The sequence below is a fragment of the Phocoena sinus genome, chromosome 10 (assembly GCF_008692025.1).
Source record: "Phocoena sinus isolate mPhoSin1 chromosome 10, mPhoSin1.pri, whole genome shotgun sequence".
In the NCBI taxonomy this organism is placed as follows: domain Eukaryota; kingdom Metazoa; phylum Chordata; class Mammalia; order Artiodactyla; family Phocoenidae; genus Phocoena; species Phocoena sinus.
In genome coordinates, this window is record NC_045772.1 from 30,098,765 (window position 1) to 30,125,095 (window position 26,331).

A 26,331-nucleotide genomic window follows, 5' to 3' on the forward strand; every position below is an offset into this window, starting at 1 on the left:
CCAGGGATAAGCTTGCCAGTGTTGTTGGGTAGAAAGGCAAAGAGAAGGTATTTCAGAGGAAAAGAGGAAACTTAACACTTTTATTTATCTTTAAACTCAAGATTTTAAAGATGTGCCCTCCTTGCGTTAGAATAAAACCTGCTCTTGCTGTGCTAAGAGTTAAGACTCTGTACAAAACTGTCCAGTATGTTTGCCAATTTTATCCTAAGAAACAAGCTATTTTCATTTTGGAACTTATTAATGACTTCTGAAAGGTTTTTGAACTTGTATACATGGTTTTAAAGTCATATAATTTGTATTGCTGAGGTTTAAAAGAATCAAAGAAAATTATCTTGAGCTGAAAGCTTAACTACTATGTTTCAACCTGGAGGTACATTTTAATCAGAAACTCTAACGGATCTTTGACAATAATGTTAGGAATAAAGTTGCTTTAACACAGGAGGGCATGTACTAAATGAGAGAGCACAGCTAATTGCATGATAATTGCTTTATATACAGTACCTGAAATACGGTATTAGTCATTTTGGGTGATGACAGATGGGTCATAATGCTTTTGCTCATTTTAGCACTGCAATTGCCAAGCAGGATTCAATTAATTTTTACATTTCCATATGAATGTTCTCATTTATAGCATTTAATAAGCTTTCCCTTTTTATCTGATTTTATAAGTTGTTTACCTCCTGCAAATGATACATTGGGAGGAGTCAATCAATTGAAAATAAATGGTAGAAAATAATCTGTAAAATATTGTTTTCTACTCAAGTGGACAGATAAGTGGAGATTAGCCCTGATCTATTCTACTTAAATTTTAGTATCCCATGATGATAAAGTCAATTAAAATGCATGGTTCATATTGTTTCATCACAATTCTGCCTCTTTTCGTGAACTCCACAACCCTAATTGATCAATAATAACTTTTTAATGAGTTATTCCTTGAAAGGTACAGATTAGTGTCCTATGGTGGGCTTTCAATGCCTCATTCTGTGGTGTTATTCTCTTGCAAAGACAAGGTATAGTAAGAATTATGACCAGCCTAAATAAATACGTTAATAAATGCTAAAAAGCAAAGTGACTGCCATTTGAAAGCCATCTATACAGTTCACAATGAGCTTTCACAAACATATTATTTCTCACAACTAAACTATGAGGCAAATGAAAAGATCATTATCTTTGTTATCACTGGATCATCTAAGCTCAGAGAAGTGGTGACTTGACTTGTCCAAAGTCATATAACCCACAAGTGAATGAAAATAAAATCAGAACACATAGCCTTTGGCTACTGCTTCAGGAATATTTCCCTTATATAACATTTAACCTTAATTTCTAAATTGCATTTTATAGCAAAACAATAATTTGAGAAAAAAGGAGAAAACGATAGGCTATTATGTGTTGCAGTAGGCACTATTCCATGCTGATTATAGGTGTATCTATCTCCCTTTAAAAAAATTGTTTAATCACATCCCTATGAGATACACATTTAGAAAGCACATTTAAAATTAGATCAAGTGACTCATCATTTCCCTTTTAATTCTATAATTTTATATGTTAATCTTATTAGAGAAATTTTAGAAACACTTTTCCTTTGTTTACTAATTTTCAAAATAATAAGTTGATTCCTTTGAATCTTCCAAAGATGAATAAAGAGATATTTTCTTGCTTTTTCTTTTTTTTTATAGGAAAGGATTTAAATTTTATTTAGGTGCCTTAATTAATTGCAGTTATTATCCTTACTGCTGATGCTAAAGGTAACCCAAATGGGCACTACAGCTGTTCACTGCTTGTATTAGTCCAATAGGAATGTCTATATCTTTATCTACAGCATCTATAGATCGATCTAGAGAGAGACTTATGATGAGGAACTGGCTCACACAATTATGGAGCCTGAAAAGTCCTATGATCTGCTGTCTGTAAGTTGGAGGTACAGGAAAGCTGATGGTGTAATACAGTCCAAGTCCACAGGCCTGAGAACCAGGGGCACTCATGGTATAAATCCAGGTGTGAGGGCAAAAGATGTGATGAGATGAAATATCTCAGTTCAAGAAGTGAGACAGAAAAAAAGGGGCAAATTCCTCCTTCCTGTCTTTTGTTTTACTCAGGCCCTTTTAGATTGGATAATGCCCACTCACACTAGAAAGGGAAATCTACTTTACTGAATCCACTGCTTCAAATACTAATCTCATACATAAACATTCTCACAGACATACCCAGAAATAATGTTTAATCTAGGCACCCCCTGGCCCAGTCAAGTTGACATAAAATTGACCATCGCACAGCTATTGGATTGGACCTCACTTCTATGTCTTTATAATGGAGATAGCTAGGAAGTATGTTTTTTTGTATATTTGTTTTGTTGTTGTTAGCATTTGTTTTTGAGATAAAATATCATAAGTTTATACTGATATTTTAAATTAAATTCAGCACTACAAAGAATTTAATCTTTTCAATCTTCTATCTTTTCTCCAATGCTGAAAATCCATGTTCTTAATAATATCATCATAATTTACTCATTTGTTGAGTCACTTAATACACACAGAAAGTTTCAGAATAATAATACCAGCACAATGTAATTACTGAAAATGTGTTAAAATGTTTTTTTTTTTTTACTTTTTCTCCTGGATATAGACCAGAAGGATATATATAAAGATTACAATGTTTTAAAATCAATTGGAATAATCATTTCTGTGTGGCTGTGCCACCAACCCAGTAACCATTTAGGTTTATATGTTCATTTTGGTTTTGGATTTTAGCAATTGCTTTTCGTTATTTACTTTTGCCTTATGTTTACTTAAAATACTTATGATTCCAACGTCAAATCTACAAAACAAGGTATATTTAATGAAGTCTAACTAATATCTTATTAACTAAGCATTTAAAAAAGTTTATAGTTGATTACATTTTTAAATTATAAGTATATAATGTAAGATGATAGATGATACATAGATAGGTGTAGATACTGCTTGTGTGTCTTAGATAAGCAGTAGCATAGTATATACACACGTCTCCAACTTGTTTAATTCACTTAATAATATCCTTAGTGGGATCTTGGAGATATTCCTTACTCCCATTTATAGTGCATGTGTGTATCATAGCTTATTCAACTAGCCTTCTGTTGATAAACATTTGAATTTTTACCAAGCTTTTGTTATTAGAGAAAGTTCTGTAATAAATCATGTATAGAAAATATCTTTCCATGTTTTTTCCAGTGTAATCTTTAGAATGTATTGTTAGAAGTAGATTGTTGGGTCAAGGAGCAAAAGAACATATAATTTTACTATATATTGTCAAATTCCCATAAAAAGGATTTTATCATTTTACATGCCCACCAGAAATGAATGAGAATGACTGTTTTGTATTTACATGGTCCTGCCCACATTGTATATTGTCAATTTGGAGGGGATTTTGACAAACTTATTGGTAAGAAGTGGTAAGTTATTAGAGTTGTATTTTATATTTTTCTTTTATTAGTAAGATTGAGAATTAAAGGAGATTTGTATTTCTTTCTTGTGAAATTCCCTTTCATATCTTTAGCCCATTTTTCTATAGACTTGTTGGTCTTTTTCATCATTATTTTAAAATTTTCTTTATGCACATTTTTGCCTATTTTATTGTGATAAAAAAATATAACATAAAATTTACCATTTTAATCATTTTAAGTATACAGTTCAATAGTAGTAAATATATTTAATTAATGTTTTATTATGTTAACAAATTAACATAACTTAATGTGCTATGAAACAGAGCTCCAGAATTTTTTTATCTTGTAAATCTAAAACTCTATATCCATTGAACAATAGCTTCCCTTTCCTCAACCTTCCAGACCCTGGTAACCACCATTCTACTTTCTGTTTCTATGAATTTGATTACTTTAGATACCACATATTAGTGAAATCATGCAGTATTTTTCTTTTTGTGACTGGCTTATTTCACTTAACAAAATGTTCTCAAGGTTCATCCACGTTGTAGCATGTGACAGGATTTCCATCCCTTTTAATGATGAATAATATTCCATTGTATGTATATGCCACATTTTGTTTATCCATTCATCCACTGTTGGACATTTGGGTTGCTTCCATTTCTTGGCTCTTGTGAATAGTGCTGCTATGAACATTTGTACAAATATCTCTTCAAGAACCTTCTTTCGGTTCTTTTGTATATATACCCAGAAGGATATATATTCAGAGGATTGATGGATCATGTGGTAGTTCTATTTTTAATTTCTTTCAAACCTCCACCCTGTTTCAAATAGCAATTGCATGATTTTACAATCCCACAAACAGTGCACAGCCTTCCAATTCTTCAACATTTTTGCCAACACATTATTTTTTTTAATAGTAGTCATCCTAATCAGTGTGAGGTTGTACCTCATTGTTGTCTGGACTGGCACTTCTTTGATGATTAGTGATGTTGAGAATGTTTTCATATGCTTGATGGACATTTGAATATCATCTTTGGAGAAATGTCTATTCAAGTCCTTTGTCCATTTTTTAATCAGGTTATTTGAATTTTTGGTTGTTGAGTTATAGGAGCTATCTATATATTCTGGATATTAATGCCTTATCAGATAAATGATTTGAAAATATTTTCTCCCACTCCATAAATTGCCTTTTAGCTCTGTTGATTATGTCCTTTGATGCACTAAAGTTTTTAAGTTTGATATAGGCTCATTTGTTTATTTTTACTTTTGTTGCCTGTACTTTTGGTGCCATGTTCATGAAATCATTGCCAAGTCCAATGTAATGAAGATTTTCTCCTACTTTTTTCCTAGGAGTTTTATGGTTTTGGATCTTACATCTATGTATTTAATTTAACTTTGGGTTAATTGTTATGTATGGTATAAGAGAAGGGTCTAACTTTATTCTTCTGTACGTGGATATAAAATTTTCCCAATACCATTTTTTTCTTTTACTTTTATTCATACATTAAAATACTAATTATATACCAGGGGCTCTTCAAAATACTGTATATGAATTAATTCACTTAAATCTTACAATTACTCTGTTAGATTGTTACCATTGTTAGTCCCATTCTATGGATGAAGAAGCTGAGGCACAGAGAATTCAAGCAGGCCATATAGCTAGAAAGCATTGAAGCTAAGATTCAAACTCAAGAAACTCAGCCTCTTCTTATTACTACTGTATTATAAAATGTAGATACATTTTAACAATGTATTGAGTGCTAATAGGTCCCTAATACTGTTTTAATTAAAAGAGTCTAACAGAAAACAAAAGACAAATTCCTGCTCTTGTTGTAGTCACAATTTAAGTCACAATCTGACAATAGATAATTTAAGTCACAATCTGACAATAGATAATTTAAGTCACAATCTGACAATAGATAATTGGTATGAAGGAAATAAACTGATGATGCAATAGCAAGCAACTAATATGAAGTAGAGTGGGAGAATCTTCTTTATATGATGGTAGTCAAAGAATGCCTTCCTCAGACATGAGACTTGAGCCAAAACCTGACGGATAAGAATAAGACAGCAATGTGAAGAGCTAGGGGAAGAGCTTTCGATACAGAGAGAACAGCACTCAGAATATTAAAAATGAATGTTGGGGCTTCCCTGGTGGCGCAGTGGTTGAGAGTCCGCCTGCCGATGCAGGGGACATGGGTTCGTGCTCTGGTCCGGCAGTATCCCACATGCCGCAGAGCGGCTGGGCCCGTGAGCCATGGCTGCTGAGCCTGCGCGTCCAGAGCCTGTGCTTCGCAACGGGAGAGGCCACAACAGTGAGAGGCCCGCATACCGCCAAAAAAAAAAAAAAAAAATGTTGATCAGGATGATCAGTTTGTAATAATTTGAGGATTGGCCTTTGACCATGGCTTCTAAGAGGTAATCTGTGTTATACATAATAGGAATGTCTTTGCCTAGGGCAGGGGTTAGCTGCATAGGCATTGATTTGTATAATATGAAAAGAGCCTGACTCAGTGCTTGGGCACAGTGAGTACTACAGCAGTGAACTTGTAGCTGTTTCTAGCATAGTCTCTAAAGTGTGAGGGGCAGAAGATAAAGATGAGGGAGATGAAAGAGTATGAAATAAAAGGTATCTATATTGAAAATGTCTCCTTAGAATATTCTGATATGGAATAATGCCCCTCCACGAGTCTGTTGTCTCACCATTACCACCATGAAAATCATTCTCTCAGTCCAATATTCTCTTAAACTAACATGCCTGAGAGAAGTCACTCTTTTAATTGTTTATTTTTTGGAGGACATACAAATTTTCCTTTAACTTTCAGAAATCATGCATTGGGCAGACACAACATTTTCCTTCAACAATATGTGATTCAATAACAAATTGTTGATTGATTCAATAATATAGTCATCTATATTGTATCATCCTCTCTTACATTCTTTGCCTATTTTTGTTTGTTATTTTGCATTTCTGCCAGTTATTTAAGTTTGATCTCAAGATCACTGACACAGTTTTTGGAAGTGTGATATTGACAAACGTAAATTCTAAAATAATCAAAATTCAGTGGATCAGGACACACCATTCTAGTTTTAATGTCCTGTTTCTGTGTTTTACATTTGGAATAAGAATGGAGAAGGGGAATAGTTTTACTAATGATTTTATTAGTGCCATTAATAACAAACTTAAATTTATTCAGCGCCTAAAAAGATACATTGCCAAGTACTTTAATGTCATATATTTAAATTATTATGATTAATAATAAAAACTAAATGTGCATGGCACTTTACAAATTACTTTTGTTTAAATTGTCTCATTTATTCTTTTATTCTTAAAATAGCATATGAGCTCATTATATAAACTACTTGGTAGAAAGTCTCCATTTTATCAAAATGACAGAACTGTACCTCGGAGCTATAATCTGGCTTTTAGAAATACAGCTGGTAAGGGGCAGATCTGAGATTTTAATCTGAGTGCTCTGGCTCTAAATCTCATTCTCTTTCCACTCCACTTTGTAATTTTGAATTGTGCTGGATACTCTTCAAGTCCTTTGCAGATATCTGCAGAGGCAATTTGTTTGTTTTCCCCACACTATCTCTATTTTTATATCACCAGACTCAACTTGAGGTATGGAGGAAATCACTGAGCCCTGTTCCAGGAATCCAGCTCATTTTTGACACCTCTCCAGTGTCCTGCCCTCTATTCCACTGGTTGACAAACCCTCTAAGCCTCTTGCCTTGAGGTCACTTAAGAGCACTTCCTTTGTGTTTTTATCATAGTTTAACAAGTTGTTCCCATATTTTCACTTGGCTTTGGCATTTCTGCTTTATCTCTGAAGACCTGCCCTGATACTTCTGACTTGTTCTGATTTTCCCTATGACTTCTCCTGAGACTTCAAAAATTTAATAATGAATTCCAGTTGATGCAAATGACCAAAATTGGTATTCACTATCGCAAGTGGCTGGTCAGGGTGGATGGAACAATTTACAGGACCTAGGAGGAAAGCAAAGCTGGAAAAACAGAATTAACCAAATTGAGACTGATATTCACAAAAGGCAAAGTTTCACATCCTTATATACTTCACTCAGTTCATATCATGAAGAAAGTGAGAGAAGGTATAATAGTTGAGTTTTCCAACAAGTCACAGGTAAAGATTCAGGATTTACAAAGGAGTTTACAAAGCTACATTCCTGATTTGGGATCTACCAGTGGTAATAACAATGAAGCTTGAAAATAACTGTAGTTTGGAATGGTCCTTTCACCATGCTTCCTGTTCATTATAGTCAAGTTTTTCCAACTATGGTCTATGGGACTAGACCCTACAGAGCCATTCTGAATCCCAGTGTTTTCTTGGATTGCAGCTGCTGGCTTCTTTGACAGTGTCCCCAGTATTCCTCAATAGAGGGCACAATAGCTGGGCAATGCAAAATATCACAACCTGGTTCCTCTCTTGACTTACTCCAGAGCCTGCCCCCACCATGCACATAACTCTACTCTAATATTTAAAGATTACTCATGATTAGGATTTCCAAATTTTGACCTGAAAGAATGGGCAAATCAGCATCTAAAATCCAGATGGAACAAACTGAAAATTTACAAGAGTTTTAAATATTAGCTCTCCCAATACCACTTGCTGAAGAGACTGTCTTTTTCCCATTGTATGTTCTTGCTTCCTTTGTCAAAGATTAATTGACCGTAGGTGTGCGGGTTTATTTCTGGGCTCTCTATTCTGTTTCATTGATCCGTATGTTTGTTTTTGTGCCAATAGCATGCTGTTTTGATTACTGTAGCTTTGTAGTATTGTCTGAAGTCTGGGAGGGTTATGCCTCCTACTTTGTTCTTTTTCTTCAGGATTGCTTTGGCAATTCTGGGTCTTTTATGGTTCCATATAAGTTTTAGGACTATTTGTTCTAGTTCTGTGAAAAATGTCATGGGTAATTTGATAGGGATCACATTAAATCTGTAGATTGCTTTGGGTAGTATGGCCATTTTAACAGTATTAATTCTTCCAATCTAAGCACAGCTCCATTTTAAACTACACTGTGTTGTCTGACACATCCTCATAGTGTATTACTCTATGAATTTAGCAATACTTGGCATATAGTATATTACATTATATTGTTATATACATTATTATATGTGTAATATATCCCACATGTATTACATGCATTTCATACATTATTAAGAGGTTTAATTCCAAACACACATTCACCTACACACTCATCCACACATATTCTCTCTCTTTTATATATACACACACACACACATTCACACAAACACACACACATTCATACAAACACACACACATGCCCCTTGTGCTGTGCCTTATTTAAGGGCTTTCAAAGTAAACGGCAGAATATTTAATACTCTCCTTATTGCTACTTTAAATTGTTCCTCTTGCTTGGCCAAACACCGAGAAGGTAGATATCTATTCCTTCGGGAAATCCCACAGCATACTAAAAAGAATGTTATCAGAGAATTTAAAGCAGAAAGAATTTTGCACACCTGCTTGAAATCACTGAATGCCTATTGGGTTTGATAATTTGCTATAATGGATCACAGGGCTCAGGGAAACATTTACTGACATTTATCAGTTTATTATAAAGGATATTACAAAGGACACTTCATCACACTGTGTGTGATGAAGAGGTACACTGGGCAAGATCTGGAAGGGTCCTGAATGCAGGAGCTTCTGTCTCCGCAAAGTTGGGATGCACCACCTTCCCAGCAGATGAGTGCGTTCACCAACATGAAAGCTCTCAAAACTCCATTGTTTAGGGTTTCTATGGAGGCTTTATTACATATATATTATTAAATCGTTGGTAATTAGTTGATAGCCAGTCTCCAGCCCCTTTTCCCTCCCCAGAGGTTGGAGGGTGGGGTTGAAGGTTCCAACCCTTTAACCATGCCTTTGTCTTTCTGGTGATAAGCCCCCATTCTAAACCTGTCTAGGGACCCCAGGTATTAGTCATCTCATTAGCATTCAAAAAGACACTCTTATCAATCCAAAGATTCCAAGGGTCTTAAAAGTTCTGTGCCAGGATCCAGGGACAAAGACCAAGCATATATTTCTTACTATAATGCAATTATCACAGTGGGCAATAAATTTTATTATGTAAATCAATTTGGTATATGCGGAGCTAAAAGGTATTTTATTTATTGTGGAGAATCCACTCATCCTAAAGCAACTGTGAACAAAGTGTCATTTACTCAAGGTTTTGAAGAGGAGAGGAGGAGTATATACAATGCACATTTTACTCAGAAAAAATTCCCTGCACAGTCACCTACTAGACCTCCTTTATATGTAGTGCATGCCCAAACTCTCCAAGTCTTTCTCTTTCTTTTTCAAAATAATTTAGGTCTTTTCAGCTTCTGATTCCAAATTTAGATACCCTGAATCCACTATGGTATACATAGTGGAAAAATTGTTATTGATCGTAATAAATATAAAGATTCTGCTTGCTCTAAGCAAACAAAAATGATCCACTTATTACTATTCTCAAAACTTCCTAAGGTTGACATGAATGATTATACATTTTAAAATTATTTTATCTATATATCAAATACATAAGAAGGATGAATAATCCTATGAGAGGCAGATTGCTGAGTAGGAACTAAAATGCAAATGTATCGGGAAAAAAGGACTTGCTTTGTATAAAATTTCCAGCATATTTTGGGTATCTATATATGCTAAGACTAAACTATCTCATCTCCCAGGCAACTTTCTTTTTTCTCCATTTCATACTCTATAAACTCCTTAAATCCAGAGGATACATCTCCAAAGATCTGGCAGGCAGAACCAAAATTTCAAAAATGTGGAGCAATGGACCCCACAATGTTGAAGATTAAATATGATGATATCTGGCATGAAGTGAACACTCAATAAATGTTAGTTATTATTACCACTCCTGACGTTCGGTCTACTTTCCTTCATGCACAGAGAACGTGGGGGCAGGGCCAGGGGGTAAGAGAAATGGTTATTAGATCTCTCTGTCGGCTCACCTCTAGACTTAGACACATGACTGATTTCACGTCCTAATATGAAGGACAACAAAGGGAGAAATTGCCTAACCTAGCTATAACTCAGGGTGGACTGAGGAGAGCAGTGAATCATTTCTGACCAAACTCCAAAGACAAAAATAATGTCAGAATGAAGCAAACAACATGTCCAAGAACCAAGTCTAGAAGCCAAGGTTGTGGACTGGAAGAATTTTAACTGAAAGCAAAGCCAAGTCCAGATGAGAAAATGGACACAAAGCAAGCAAGGTTGTCATCACTGAAGGAAAGAGAGATGAGAGAATAAGGATTAATTCAGGAAACAAGTGACTCATTGTTTCTAGCTTATACTAAGTCTCTACAACTGCAGGTAGGGCGTTCTGCATGGTAAAGATAGAAATGGGTAATAGTCAACAGTTAATACTTTCAAATTTAGTCTCATATTCTAGAGTAAACATGAAGTCTATGTTTGCTAAACTGATAAATATTTAGTAACTGTGATCCATCTCATTCAAAAAACGTAGCTGCATGGGTAGGGTGAGGGGAAAGCATAATTGCATTAGGAGAACAAAATTACATTGTTTAATTTGGCAATTTAGAACTTCGATAAAGTAAAACAAATCTCATCTCTTGTCAAATAGGTAAAAGAAACACCATTTTCTGGTGACAGTTCCAGTTTGAACTGACATATAAGTATGATTTGAACCCAAGTTCTCATGGGTACCTTGTCAGGTATTACCAGAAATCTAATCTGCTTCCACAGTTGCTAAATACATGGAATAATATCGATGTCTATTTTTCTGTCAATTTTCCATCCCCCATAAAGAACATGCTAAATAACCTTGTTATTGTTAAAGTAAAAAAAAAAAAAAAACAAAAGATCTAGCTGCTTTCCTTCTTCGTGCCCTAAAGTGACCATAGTTGCATACTGTTTTTTGATCCTGAGATTTAATTCTGGTAATCTCTCCATTGTCTGGTGTTCTTCTAGAATGAGTCCAGCAGCTTGCCCATATATAATCACCTGGTATGTTCATTATCAAGACGAAGATCTCTGATGCTTATATATTTTTAAAATATCCAAGTACGGCCAAAGCTGTATTTGCTCTCACTTTGCAGCACTTACCTGATACAACATGAAACGTTAATGACTGCCTGAAATATGTCCAACTAAAGTGGCATTCACAGGAATGCTGCCTTGTCAACCATATTATTCCAAGGTTTGTGGCAATATCAGGTCTCCTGGTTAGTCCTCTGCCTCAGTGGGTAGATAAACTCCTAGGTTACTTATTTCCCCTGATTTCTGACCTGTAGCTGGGTTGTGTCTTTAAACATCTCCCTCATAAAGGAGCTAAAGCTCAAAGCTCTGGATCTGGATGAGGCTCTGGGAGCTGGACTGGGCAACCAGACTGATTTAGAATTCTCCAACCACACAGGATAAAAACAAGGAAAATACAAAATACACTGCCTACAGATGAAACTGAAAATGTAAGGCAAGTGTATAATTCCACCAACTATTCAATGTAGTAACTGGGAAGAGATGAAAATTTCAAGTGAGCAACCAGGTTTAAAAGTAGGTTTGGAGGGCTGAACCTCACAATTTTTCTGAATCCAGAAAAATAGGTCTGAGTTCTCATCTATGATTTGAAAAGGCGCTGTGAAAGGCATCAAGTAAGTTTGAGAAAATATGATTGACTGGGTACCTATATAGTTAAGACCACCCAAAGATAAATTTTTGGTGCTAGAGAAGCTCTAGCCAAGATTCTTCATACAATACTTCTCACCAGATATAGCTGTATTACACACAATGATTGGAGCAGCACCTTTTCACAGATAATTTCTAAATGTTTTACACATGTTATGAGAAAAACAATAAATAGTACTCATATTTTTAAGTGAGGTTTCAAGTTATTCAAATGCTAGTGATAAAGAAATGATAACTTGGAAACTTCTCTCCTTAAAACTGTCCTTTCCTACCACTGAATTTGTTATTCTATGTGTTAAAAACCAATATGCAGAAATCAGACCATTTACAACACATACACATAATACATACACATTTCGGGAGAATATTTCAGTGTAACTTAAAGATCGGCACCCCAGGTCTCCATTTATGGAGATAACTCTAAAGATAACTCTAACTCTTTCTTGATAAACCAGGATCCGACTCATGTTTTTAACTTACATAGATGGATGTTACTGTTGCTTTTCCGTCTGCAGAATGCAGGGAAAAGCCTATGTCCTCCTAATCCATTGTAGTTAAAATCATTACAAAGCATAGAAGCAAACTTCATTAACTCATATTTTTCACCTACTCATAGAATCACCAGATACTTTTTTTTCTTTTAAATTCAACTGTGCTTTAAAACTCCAGTTCAAATTATCCTACACATTTAGGCAGGTCATGGTGACCAATTTGCATATAGATGACTTCGTTTAAAATTGGGCTTCATACCACCTATGAAACAGCAAAGTAGGGATCAGGGTGCTGTCCAGATTGTTTTTCCTGAAGGGCTTAGGGAACTGCACCTGCAACAATAACTCATGTAGGCAAAAAGAAACCTTAGAAAAATTGTTATATTTTTTGAGTAAACAAATAATATATATATATTACAGTTATAAAAATAAGTCTTAGCACATATGTTCAAAATTCTTAGTCATAAAATCCAACTGAAAAAGTCCTTTACTATTTACCAAGAGGTATTTGCACAGTTATTCACAAAGAAGAAAAAGGTCCTAAATGTTCCATGTTTTGTCTTTGCTATGGGACACAAAAGAAAGGTAAAGCCTATACTTCTGCTTTTAGACTCTTTTTATAATGAATCCTGGAGTAATATGTATAACATTCATTCAGGAAAAATCCTGACTTGAAGAATGATGCTTATCTGGTCTGGCCATCCTGGAAACCAGCACTTTACCAGCAGTTTTCATTTGTACCTGGTTAAGATATTCATCTATAATACTCCTTGAGAAGTTCTGAGTTTTTGTTTGTTTACTATTTTTAAAGCAGCTTTATTTACATACCATATAATTCACTCACTTTAAATGTACCATTCAATGATTTGTGGTAAATTTACAGAGTTGTGCAATCATCACCACCATCTAATTTTAGAACATCCCCATGACTCCAGAAATAAACTTTGTGCACATCTGTAGTCACTCCTCATTCTCACACTCAGCCCCAGACAACCACTAATCTGTCTCCTGTCTCTATAGATGTTCTCTTTCTGGATAATTCATATAAATGGAATCATATAATATGTGACATTTTGTATCTTGCTTTTGATGGGTTCTTTGATCGTGACTTTTAAATGACAGTAAAAGTATTAATTGAGAATGACTCACCAATCCTCTCAGTCCTGTGCTCCACCCATTTAAAAAAATACACAAAAAGAGCCAAATGAAGATAAAAATACATTATTAGCCAAAGATTTTAATTTGGGACACTGGAATAGAATCCGTGTTGCCGCTCTGGTTGTCTCTCCACCCTCATCCCCAGGAATGGGAGTAGATCCTTTGGAGCTTCCAAGTTGAGCTAACAAAACAAAACTCTGGCTCTTTCATATGTCCCAGTTTTCTTGAAGACTCCAAAGTAGTAAGAGGATGCATGACAGTACCACCATCCCTCACAAAATTTAGAATGCACAAGTAGTCATCTAGTCTATGGGAGCTAGCTCATAGCAAAATCAAGCTTTCAAAACCCAGTATATAGTCCATATACATATTTCTGATGCAAGACAAAACCAGAATATATAGAGAGAAAGAAAGCAAGAAAGCATTAAAGAAAGAGAAAAACTTATTTCAGCCATATGTTTGTAATCCACAATCTGGAAATTTAACCACATTTGAGAAAATTTTTGTGACACTGCATGTCCCACATCCAGCGCAGAAAGCCACCTATGCATCAGCCTGTTTCACACAGTAGCATTTAACCCTCTCCTATCTTCTTTGAAAAATATGGACAGCTGCGATGGTGGTGCTCCCAGTCTCCATGACTTACTTGAGGCTCCTTTCTTGCTTTGCTGTCTCCCCACACAGCAAAACAACATCATTTCAATACTCACCTTTAAATTTTGTATTTCTAGCCCTACAACTTGAATTGACCCTGAACTCCACTAATTCCATTAGAAGCAGGCACTCCATGATCATGATAGAAAAAAAAATGTTTAAGCTGAATGCCTTAAATTCTATGGCTGCTGTATCTTCTATCTTCATTCTCATTAAGATCACAAATTATTTTTAGACAATGTACGTGTATTTTACCATACATAGTGGCTATTACCATAGAGCTTCCCTTATAAGGCCGCCGAGGAGTAATTATCTAAACAGATATTCTTACATAGCTGCCCACACTTTTCTTTGGCCCTAGTTTGATGTTAGCACTCAACAAGCCTATGCCTTCAGAGACCATTGAGATCTTTGCTACATGTATTCTCCTCAAAACTTTCCTCTTCTTCACCACTTAGTTCTCTTAAGCTTGCATAACCTTTACTACTCCTCTGTCATTCCAAATTCTAACTGCCGTAGGAAAATAGTTAAATTCACCCTGGCTTACAAACAGGATGCAGGAGGAATAACAGAAAACCAAGAAGACTAGATACTAAAGCAAAGTCTGATCATTATTTCTCTCTCACTTTTATGGCCAGGGCTGGCCCTAGGAAATCCTTGGAGAGAGATTCCTAATCTGAGGAAAGAAATCTCTCTCTCTCTCTCTCTCTCTCTCTCTCACTATTTCTGGTTCCCCAGAAATAGATTTATAGCTCTATTTCTTGGTAAGTTTCTATATTTCTACCATGCTATGATACCATGAGGAATTTTTATAGCCATGATGTTTTTGTCAGGAAAAATGACATGCAGATCAATACTCTTGAAGAAAGGATTCCCAGTTGGGTAGAGTCATGGCTTCCATGATTCTTCCTTCATGTTACTATCAAAAATATCTTCTCTAACAACACAAGTTTTTGAACTTAACTATGCCATGCCTAGTACATAATCCAGTAGTTCTCAAACACTGTCCTTGGCTCAGCTATAGTAGAATCACCTGGGTGAAGTTTTCCAATATTTTAGATTCCTAGTTCTCACTTCCAAAAATTCAACAGATCAAGGTTGCAGGGAAGAGGGAAAGCGCCTATGCTTTATGTGTTTAAGCTACTCTCCCAACATGATAACTGGTGGCAGTATTTGCAAATCACATAAAAGGATTAATTTCCTTATCATACCAGAGCTGTTACAAAAAATATAGAGAAAACAAACAATATGAAAGAAAATGGATCAAGAATATGAACAGATGGCACACGCATGTGAACATACACAAATGGCCAATAAATATATGAAGAGATGCTCAACCTTACTCATAATGAAAGAAACTTAAGTATAAGAAACAAGATGCTAATTTTCACAATCAAGATGGGCCAAGATTAAAGTTGGGTATTACCTCTGTAAGCAAACATGCAGTGCATCAGTAGCTCTCAATTCTCCTTGGTGGGAATTCGAATCAATACAAAAAATCTGGAAACCAACTGCAACATCTATCAAAATTTAAAATGCATATATCTTTGGAAGCAATAATCCACATATGCTTGTATAATCTCTAAATATATTGAGAGTAGTATGTAAAATATATATGTAAAGATAAAGATATATATCAGCATGACCATTGAGCTTTCTATATAAGAGCAAAACAAACACCACAACACCCATCCCCAGAGAAACAAGAAAGCCACATAGAGACCTGGTTAAATGAACTGTGCATTCAATATTGGCGTACGCCAGAACCGTTGAAAAGACTGAAGTGGATCTATATGTGATAATATTGAAAGCCACCTCCGAACTACTGGTGGGTGGAAAAAAGGAAAGTACAAAATAGAATGTATAGGATGATCTTATTTGTGGTGGTGTATATCCCATAGGCCCCTCTGTACCCATTGTATTTTATACCATGGAGATATTTATTTTAGTTTAGTTTTTAATTTGAAAGAAATCTCTCCTGATGAGTTTGGTTTGTTGCCAGGTTTGGAAATTATTATTATGCTATCCAAATTGATTAAGTACTACATTGTTCCAGTTAATTACATAGCTGGTTAACATAGAGCTATCTCACTGGGCTGCTAAAAGATTAAATGAGATAATACATGAGAAAGCACTTTCTGAAATTCTAAGCATTGTGTAAATTATTCTTATCACATTCAAGACTGGTTTAACATTTTAATCATTACTATACTGGCAAAATTACCATGAGAGCATGGTTTCTTGCATAAATGAAATATTTAACACAAAAATTGTTAAGAGCTCCTCAGGCAAATAAAAGAGGTCATTTATGGTAAAGGAAAGATCCCATTCAATGGGTGTATGAATGCATGAGAGAACATGGCTTACTCAGGAAAATGTAAATAATTCTATGTAGCTGACACATGTACTATCAATTTTTCAACAATTTTTTTATTAAATAAAATACACTTAATAGATTGGCTACATTCTGATCTTTGTGATAATGCTGGATAATACTTTCATATACTATCATCTTATGCATGTTGGTATGCCTGTATTAAAGAAGCAAAAGGACTGATCTAGCCTGTGGTTAGGATGGTGAGTAAATCAGCATTTCATGAAATCATTAAAACCTAGCTTCCGAGGAGCTTTTAATTTGTTTTCTATAAAAATCTACTAGGGGAAAACCAATGACTGTATTTGTTACATGCTTATGCTTACATTACTATACATGTAGTCATCTGGACACAATGAGCAGTAGAGAATAATTACCAATAAACAGAGAGAGCATTGTGGGGAAAGACAATGCTAATGGGTAGAATATTTGCAAGTTTAATTATGTTTGTAAGTAAAAAGTATTTTCCATCTTTTTTTGGCCCATTAGAAAACATTTTGACTTTGAAAAAAATACCTTCATAATGTAATTCATTTTTGTTTGGAACATTTTGTATTTCCATTTCATATAAATGATCATTTCCTTCCTCTCCCTGCTCTCTCCTCCTTTAATTTTGGCATTGTTAGTATTGCTGTTAAATGTTTGGTCATGAATATGCGCTTTGTGGCTGGAGGCAACAGGAAAGCTACTTTTTCATTTAACAGTGTTATGTATAAACTCTGAAATTCACAGGAGAGTTTTTAGTTTTGGCTTACTGTGTCAAAACATTTACTACCTGAATGACTCCAGGTTTGCACTTCAGTAAGTAGGATCCAATTTGCAGGTTGAGGCTCATGACTATTCCTTTTTTCTAGAGTAGAACAGCCATTAGATAGATGGTTCTTAGCCAAACCCAAATATATTCCCAAAATACATTTCCAAATTCTCATGACAGAAAAATCTTACTAAAATGTATTAGACCATTGCTAGGATTCCTAATATTGTGTGCCCTCTTTCGACATGAAAATTGTTAAAGTATATAGATTCTATGATAGCAATAATACAACCAGCTGCTGTTGCCTTGAAAAATGAGGCTACTGCCAGTAGGACTAAAGCTACTCAGCCTTGAACTTTCATTTTTTTATTTAAAAATTTTTTTTCATTTATCTATTCCCTTCATATTAGAAAACGGTTCTAAGTTGTTCTCTTTTAATTAGCTGCCTTCCTGTATACTGAGAAACAAGAAAATGAACTAAAGTTTAGCAAAACCTTTCCAGAAAAATCTTAATAAAACAAATTCTATTTTAAATTATATGCACACCTCTCCTCTCTCTTTCGTCTCACTCTTCAGTAACAAAAATAATTCTGCATTAAAATTTTCTCATTTTATATTAATATATATTTGAACCAATCCTCATTTAGAAACTCAAAGATTCGTATTATTACTGAAGATATAATTGGTAGTCATTCCAGGTTTGTTTGTTTCCTTCAGAATTTCTTGAAACGTCATGCTTTGTTTTGAGGTATAGCATTCTGTATTAGTAAAATGGGATATATTTCTCTTCTTTTAAAACATCATCTAAAAGGTCTGAAACATAGGATTAAAAATAATGTTACCATTGAGATCTGCATATTTATCCTATAAGGTATTCTACATTATAGAAGGTGGGATACTAGTTGGTTGGAACTAAATTGTGCTTCTTTGAAAACATACAAATCTATGCTCACTTTCCACCCAGTCAAGGTTAGACTTCTGTATTTAGACACTCAACAGTATAGTTGATTTTTTTTTTCCTCACCAAGAGTAATTTATTCATTTCTCCCCAAAATAACCTGAGAAGGTAGTTCATTGCTGGTATGACAGATTGATGGCATCGGAGATCCAGACTCCCTTCCACTTCTGTTTCTCTGCAACCCCTAGTGGCTTGCTCCAAATTGAACATGGCTTCTTATCTAATCTACATTTCTGCCTGTGAGAGGGAGAGAATGAGAAGTGGAGGGAGACAAAGCCCCTTTCAAGAGATAATCTGGAAGTTGCATCAGTAACTTCTGCTTAAATTTCATTGTACAGAATCTGTCATAGGACTACAGCTAATTGCAAGAGAGTCTTGTAAATATAGTCTTTAGCTGGTTAGCCATGTAACCAGCTAAAGCATCAATTATTGAAGAGGAAAATGTGAAGAAATATTGTGCAGACTCTTTTCACATCCAAAAATATTATCTTTAGTATCTAACAGGTGCCAGTATGCCAAGATCTCACTTGATTTTCACGACTCTGCAAAGCACACATTTAATAGATAAGGTATCTGATACTCAAAGGAGTTAAATGACTTTCCCAAGTTTACATAGAAGTTATATGACCAGGGATCAGATGATACTCTATCTAAATCTAAATAAAATCTGTGATCTTCCCAGCATGATACCCTGTCCCTCAAATAAATGTAGAGATGATAATCTGCTTGGTAAGTTCCATTGTGCAAGACCCATTTCTAGAGCATTGTAATATTTAAGTATTAAAAGGAGAGTAGAAGAAATGTGATTCTTTTACCAGTAAGGTAAAAAACACAATTCCTCTATTTTTCGTACTATTTTAAAGCCCTTAATAAGGTGCTTAAGATGCAGGAACAATGTATTTCAGCTTCTTTTGCTCTCCAGAGAACCTAGCATTATACTAAACACCAATCAGGTAATCAACATACACTCTTTACAATCATATGAACCAAATACCTATGATGACTGTCATTTTTCTCACTGTTAATGATGCCAGCATGCAGGAGGATATGAACTTCACTGTGAGCTCTTTGAGGGAATTTGTACCTAATTTATCTTTGCAGTTCCAATGATTGACACACCTAGCTCTTAGTAAGGATGCAATATTTGTTCCATGAACTGAACTGGACATCAGAGTTTAAGACAACAGGGAAAGAATGTAGTTGCTTATTCAAATTAATGTGAAAATAACCTTTAATAGGTATTTTTTCTGACAACTATGCAAAAATGTATTACATTTAAAAAACAATGTTCTTAATTTTAAGTTTGCTGAATCATCAGTGGATCTCATTCTATTCATTAAATATCTATTTTATAAGAGGCTAAATTCATATATTCCAAGTATTTTGTCTGTTTTCTTTTGGTTTTGAAACAAAATTAATTTTCAGTTCAAATATGTTTCTTGATTATAGGAAGATATGCTTTTGTTTTCCTTGACAACTATATAGTAATGATATATTTTCCCCTGCCTCTGCATTTTGCTGATGATTTTTCGTAAGTGTAATATCTTATCAAATAATGATTGATTGAAGAAGAATCAAATTCAAAAACATAATTCTTATTTAACATTTCATAAAACATCCAAAAAAAAGCACCATAAAGAAGACATAATGGGTGGGAAGAATCTACAGTGTTTTTCTGTATGGTAATTCATTATTTATCTTATGTGTTCTGTTTGTACTCTATTTGACTGTTCTTCCAGATTTAGTCACACATTTAGTACCCTAAAAAGAAGAGAAATAATATTACAAATTTGTCCAAACTTACAGAATGTACAACACTCACTAAGAGTAAACTGTAAAGTAATCTATAGACTTTAAGTGATAAGAATGTGTCAAGGTAGGTTCATCTATTGTAACAAATGTACTACTCTGGATAGGGATGTTGATAATGGCAGAAGCTATAGATGTGTTGGGGAAGGATATGGGAAATCTCTGTACCTTCTCCTTAATTTTGCTGTGAAACTCAAACTGCTCTAAAAAAATAAAGTCTTTATTAAAAAGAAGCTCAGTCCAGAGTAGGAGTTATAAGTCCTGAGTTCTATGCTCAGCTCTGCTGGTAATTTACAGGGTATTGTTTACAAGTCATATAAGCTCCAGACCTCTGTTTCCTAATCTGTAAAATGACTCTTGTATTAGTTTTCTAGTGCTGTGTAACAAATTATTACATGGGCACACATACACATTGTTATCTTCTAATTTCCATAGGTCAAGTATATCTCATCACAGCTTAGCTAGTTCCTCTGCTCAGGATCTCAATAGGCTGCAATGATGGTGCTGGGTGGGCTGCATTCTCTTCTGTAGGCTTAACCAGGGAAGAATCTGCTTGCAAGGTCATTGGGATGGTTAATAGAATTTATTATCTTATGGCTGTGTGACTGAGGGACCCATCTTTGTATTGGCTGTTGACTGGAGGCTGTTCAGAAACTGCCCACAGTTCCTTGACCATGTGACCTTTTCTACAGGCAGTTCACAATGTGGTTATTGGTTTCTTCCTGGAAAGTTGATTTTTCTCTCTCTCTGGTCTGCTAAGATGGAGTCATATAACTAAATGTAAATGTAATCATGGGAGGGACATCCCATCACCATTCTCATTCTCTATTGCTTACAGGCAAGTCACAGATTACACTTCATTCAAGGAGAGGGGACCACACAAGGGTATTACTCATTAGGAGTCACCTGACAATGCATCTGACACAAGGATACTGAACCAGATAATCTTTAGATTTTCTCCCAGCTCTGATTATTGAGGAAATACTAAGAATTGTCTGGTTCTTATTTTGTAAGTTATAAGCTCTGAACTCTTAAGGTTTAGAAAAATCTCTGACCTCCTTACAGTTCTAGAACTAATGAGCCACAGTATGTACCATTTTTCATGGGACCAAAATGTAAGCAAGAGATTCCTATTAGAAAGAGCCAGGGGCTGTAGGAGAAAAAGAACAAGCCAAATCAAAAAATGGACAGAAGATATATTATAAATAGACATTTCTCCAAAGAAGACATACAGATGGCCAAGAGGCACATGAAAAGATGCTCAACATCACTAATTATTAGAGAAATACAAATCAAAAGCACAATGACATATCACTTCACATTGGTCAGAATGGCCTTCACCAAAAAATCTACAAACAGTAAATGCTGGAGAGGGTGTGAAGAGAAGGGAACTCTCCTACACTGTTCGTGGGAATGTGTAAATTGGTATAACCACTATGGAGAACAGTATGGAGGTTCCTTAAAAAACTAAAAATAGAACTACCATATGATCCAGCAATCCCACTCCTAGGCATATACCCAGAGAAAACAATAATTTGAAAAGATACGTGCACCCCAATGTTCACTGCAGCACTAGTTACAATAGCCAGAACATGGAAGCAACCTAAATGTCCATCAACAGACGAATGGGTAAAGAAGATGTGGTAAACATATACAATGGAATATTACTCAGCCATAAAAAAGAACAAAATAATGCAATTTGCAGCAACATGGATGGACTTAGAGATTGTCATACTGAGTGAAGTAAGTCAGACACAGAAAGACAAATATCATATGATATCACTTATATGTGGAATCTAAAAAAGGGTACAAATGAACTTATTTACAAAACAGAAGTAGAGTCACAGATGTAGAAAACAAACTTATGGTTACCAGAGGATAATGGGGGGGAGGGATAAATTGGGAGACTGGGATTGACATATACATACTACTATACATAAAATAGATAACTAATAAGAACCTAATGTATAGCACAAGGAACTGTACTTAATATGCTGTAATGGCCTATATGGGAAAAGAATCTAAAAAAAAGAGCGGATATATATATACGTATACCTGATTCACTTTGCTGTACACCTGAAACTAATGCAATTGAAAATCAACTACACGTCAATAAAAAATTTTTTAAATATTATAGTTTAATATAAAAATATTCTGAGACAAGCCAAGGCTTGACTATCAGAGAAGTCAAATGGGAGACCATGAACAAAAATTGAGATAAAGGTCATAAAAACAAGAGTAAAGTTAAGAGTGAATCAAAATGAGTGAGGGCTGGGAGGGTGAGAAGGGTATTTTAAGTGAGCTCCATGAAATCAATTGTTATTTTTAGCCTGAATGAAATACCAGAAGCAGGGCTTATGTCATCTTAAACTGGTGATTCTCAACTTTGACTGCATATTATAATTACCTGAGGAGTCTGTAAGTATCCAAATGCCCAGGCCACATCCTGGTCAAATTAAGTCGGAATCTCTGAGGAAGGACCCTGGTCTCAATATTTTTGAAAGCTCTCTAGTAATTTTAATGTGCAGCCCAGGTTGAGAATCAATTATCTACTCTCACTATTTAAGTGTGGTTGGAGGGCCAATCAGCAAGATTGGCACATCTAGCAATGACCTTATTAGAAATGCAGATACTTATTACCTTCTCCAGACCTACTGAATCTGAATCTACATTTTTACAAGATCCTCATGTGATCCCTATGTGATTGGTCCAGTTAAAGACTTAGGATAAAGAATAGTACCTGGTATTAAACTTGGTACCTAGCATTAAATTATTTTTCATAAATAATTATTTCTTCATAAACATAAACAATTATTTCTTCATAAACATAAACTCTAATAGAATTTTTCAGCCCACCTTTTGACAATTTGAGTAAATAATGAGTAAATGAATGGGCTGTGCAAAATGTACTACTTAAAAAGATGGAAAAGTGGGAGACTCTTTCTTTTTCCCCTAGGGTTGTACTAATTTGTTTAGAATGAAGACAGACATTTGACTTTCTTTTGCCAACTCTGATTGATTGGAAATGACTGCCTGGAGAACTCTACTGAAAAACATTCTAAAATTGCTTTGGCTGAGAAGAGTACCCTGATAGATTAACCATGTTTCAGGGAATGATAGTTGTTGTGCTGCATACTTGCTGAACCTGCTCTGGATTTTCCAATGGAATAGTAACTCTCGTGACAGAACCCACCCATTCCAAAGAGACCTGACTAGGATTAAGGATACATGGTCCTGCAACACATCTGTACTGATTAACTCATTTATTCTTCCATAAAATCCTTCATTTATTGCTTCAATAAAAAGTTATCAAACACAAGTTTTATGTCCCAGACACTCACTGTCCTGGGTGTCAGATTCTTATGGCATTAGAATGACCTCATCCTTCAACATAAACATGCCACAGATCCTTGAAATTCCATGAGCAAACAGCCTCATGTCGCCATCAATAATGCTCAAGGCCAATGAGGGAACTGCTTTCACCAGAAGGTCTTGACTATTTCCCATGTCAGAGAGATGCTTATCAGGAATCAAAGACATGATGTTTTAATTCAAACAGCTTCTTGCTGAATTTTAAAGAACTGCAGAGTCAGAGTAGCTTCATTCTGACCTTCAGAAAAACCTTTTTATGAAAATTTCGTTTAAGCACATGTTAGAAATAGTTAACCCATAAGGAAAGTATCATAAGCTAATAAGCTGTTCTATAACAAATCTTATAGGGAAAAAAAGGACAATTATTTCATCTTTTTAACACTTTGAAAGTAAAATGCCTGTAGGTGGCTATCTTTGAAGCCCCAAATGAGGGAGATTTTCCACTTATATTCCTTTCAGTAATAAACAGCTGCTGGAAGCACTATAGAAATGTTGTTTTTCAGTGACTGTGCCAATATACCTGGGCCTTCTTTCAAGCAGTGAGTGATTCCTTTGAATTATGTTTCAGCCAAAAATAGGGTTACTCATAAACTGCATGAATACCTTCCAGCTTATAATTGCCAAGTTCCGGTCTTGGATTTTAGTCATCAAGCCTAAGCTCTTTTTATTTTCTCTAAATCTCAAGTTGATATAGGTTTCTTCTTCCCATTCTTCCTCCCCAGCACCAACCACCCCCCTTCTCCCTTTATTATCTTTGCATAACACACACACACACACACACACACACACACACACACACACACACAAGGAATTGCATTATCCATCACAGTGGGTTACACACAAAGACTGTCTCACGTGATGAGCCATTGCTGAACATAAGGCTTCAGTTTGAATGAAATGCTTTCTCACCACATTTTAAAAAATCCATTAGCAGTTAACTGATAAGCTCAGGATTATATCTGTAGAAAAATCAGTTTGGGTGCAAGATAAATACATGAAGACTGACAAGCAATTAAGCAGGTTTTTTTTTTTTTTTTTTGGTGCTACTTGTCAGATATATGAGATATTTTAGGAAAACTGCCTTTGGTAAACAGAAAAATTACACTGGCATTTCCCTCTGCCTTTCTACTTCTGAGCTTTAGTATTTTTTTTCTGAAATATACAAACAAGGCTGCCATTAAGTATTGGAAATTTTAAAAATTAGAGAAAATTACACATATTCAGTAAATAATTTGTACACAGATGAACAAAATAATTTGTTATAAAATAAAAAAATTGAACTCCCCTAGAACAGTAAAATCCCATCAGAGATAGCTTATTTTCATAGTAAAGACGTTACATTCTTTTAGGCAAAACAAAGAGCTCAATCAATATTCAGTACATTTCTGTTTTTATATACAAGATTAACAGTGTTCATACATGGAGAAAATGGTTACCTTCCTGGTTCATTTATGGAAAATCCAGTTTTTACCACCATAAATTCCTCTACATCCTATCCTTAAATTCCATATGGATTACCATATTAGAAGAATTTCAGTGGGAGATGCTGGACCACACAGTATACAATGGGGATACCAGAAAATTACATGGAGGTGAAAACTAATATGAATGCCACCAATTTCCAATTTTCTCCAAAGCTGATTCTGAGTTACATACATCATTTGTTATATGCAGAACAGAAAATAAATTTAGGAAAAAGAATATTAAGATAGTACAGATTAATCTGTAGTTATATCATCAATACATAAGAAATGTATGCTTTTCCTTAAAAACTCTATAGTGCCAAACCAAATGGAGTTGAAAAAACCTTAGTTATGTTAGCCTTCTATACATTCAGCTGTATTTAAGTGTCAAAATGTTTGTTACATTTATAATATTTAGGATGAACATTTTATTTTCCTGTTCTTAGACATGGTAAGATATTATTCTACTGTTCAAGTGCAGCAGGGGGCTATTCAAAGGCAAATGCACACTATTTATTACTATAACGTGAAACCCCTAGGTGCAATGAACCCAAAGATACAGTACTTTCTGTCTCCTGCCTAAAAGCCTAGACTAAGGGAATCCCTATTTTCCCCTAAACCAGTCTTCTTATCTTGGCTCTCCAGCTATTCACTGATGTTAAGAGGAGCATACAAAGCATGGAAAGAGACATCCCAATGGAAAAGGAAAACCCAAGGAAAAGAAAGAAGCATCCCCTAAAGCTTAAATTATTCATATTTTGGTCTTTTCAGGACAGGAAAAGAAACATAAATAAACTGTCATACTTCTCTAATTGTAGAGGGTTAAGAGACAGAGAAAGAGTGAATCTCTCTCCTCCTTACAAAAAAAAATATTTAAAAAAAGGTAACACAAAAGCAGCAGACTCTAAGGAGGTGTAAGAAGTATATTCTAAGTGATTTTAATCTATTGCTTAATAGTGTGCTTGATCTTAACCCACTTTGGTGCTCCCTTTATACAGGGCTTGATATCCCACCGAAGTTAAAGTATATCATTAACATCTCCAAGTCCAGACAAATGATTAGGACATATAGGCTAAGAAGGAGACTGTATTTTTTTTTTTTTAACTGAGGCTGCTCTAGACAAACTAGCACATGTAATCACAAAATATCTAATAACAAAATGGCTAACATAGCACCGCCAAGTATGT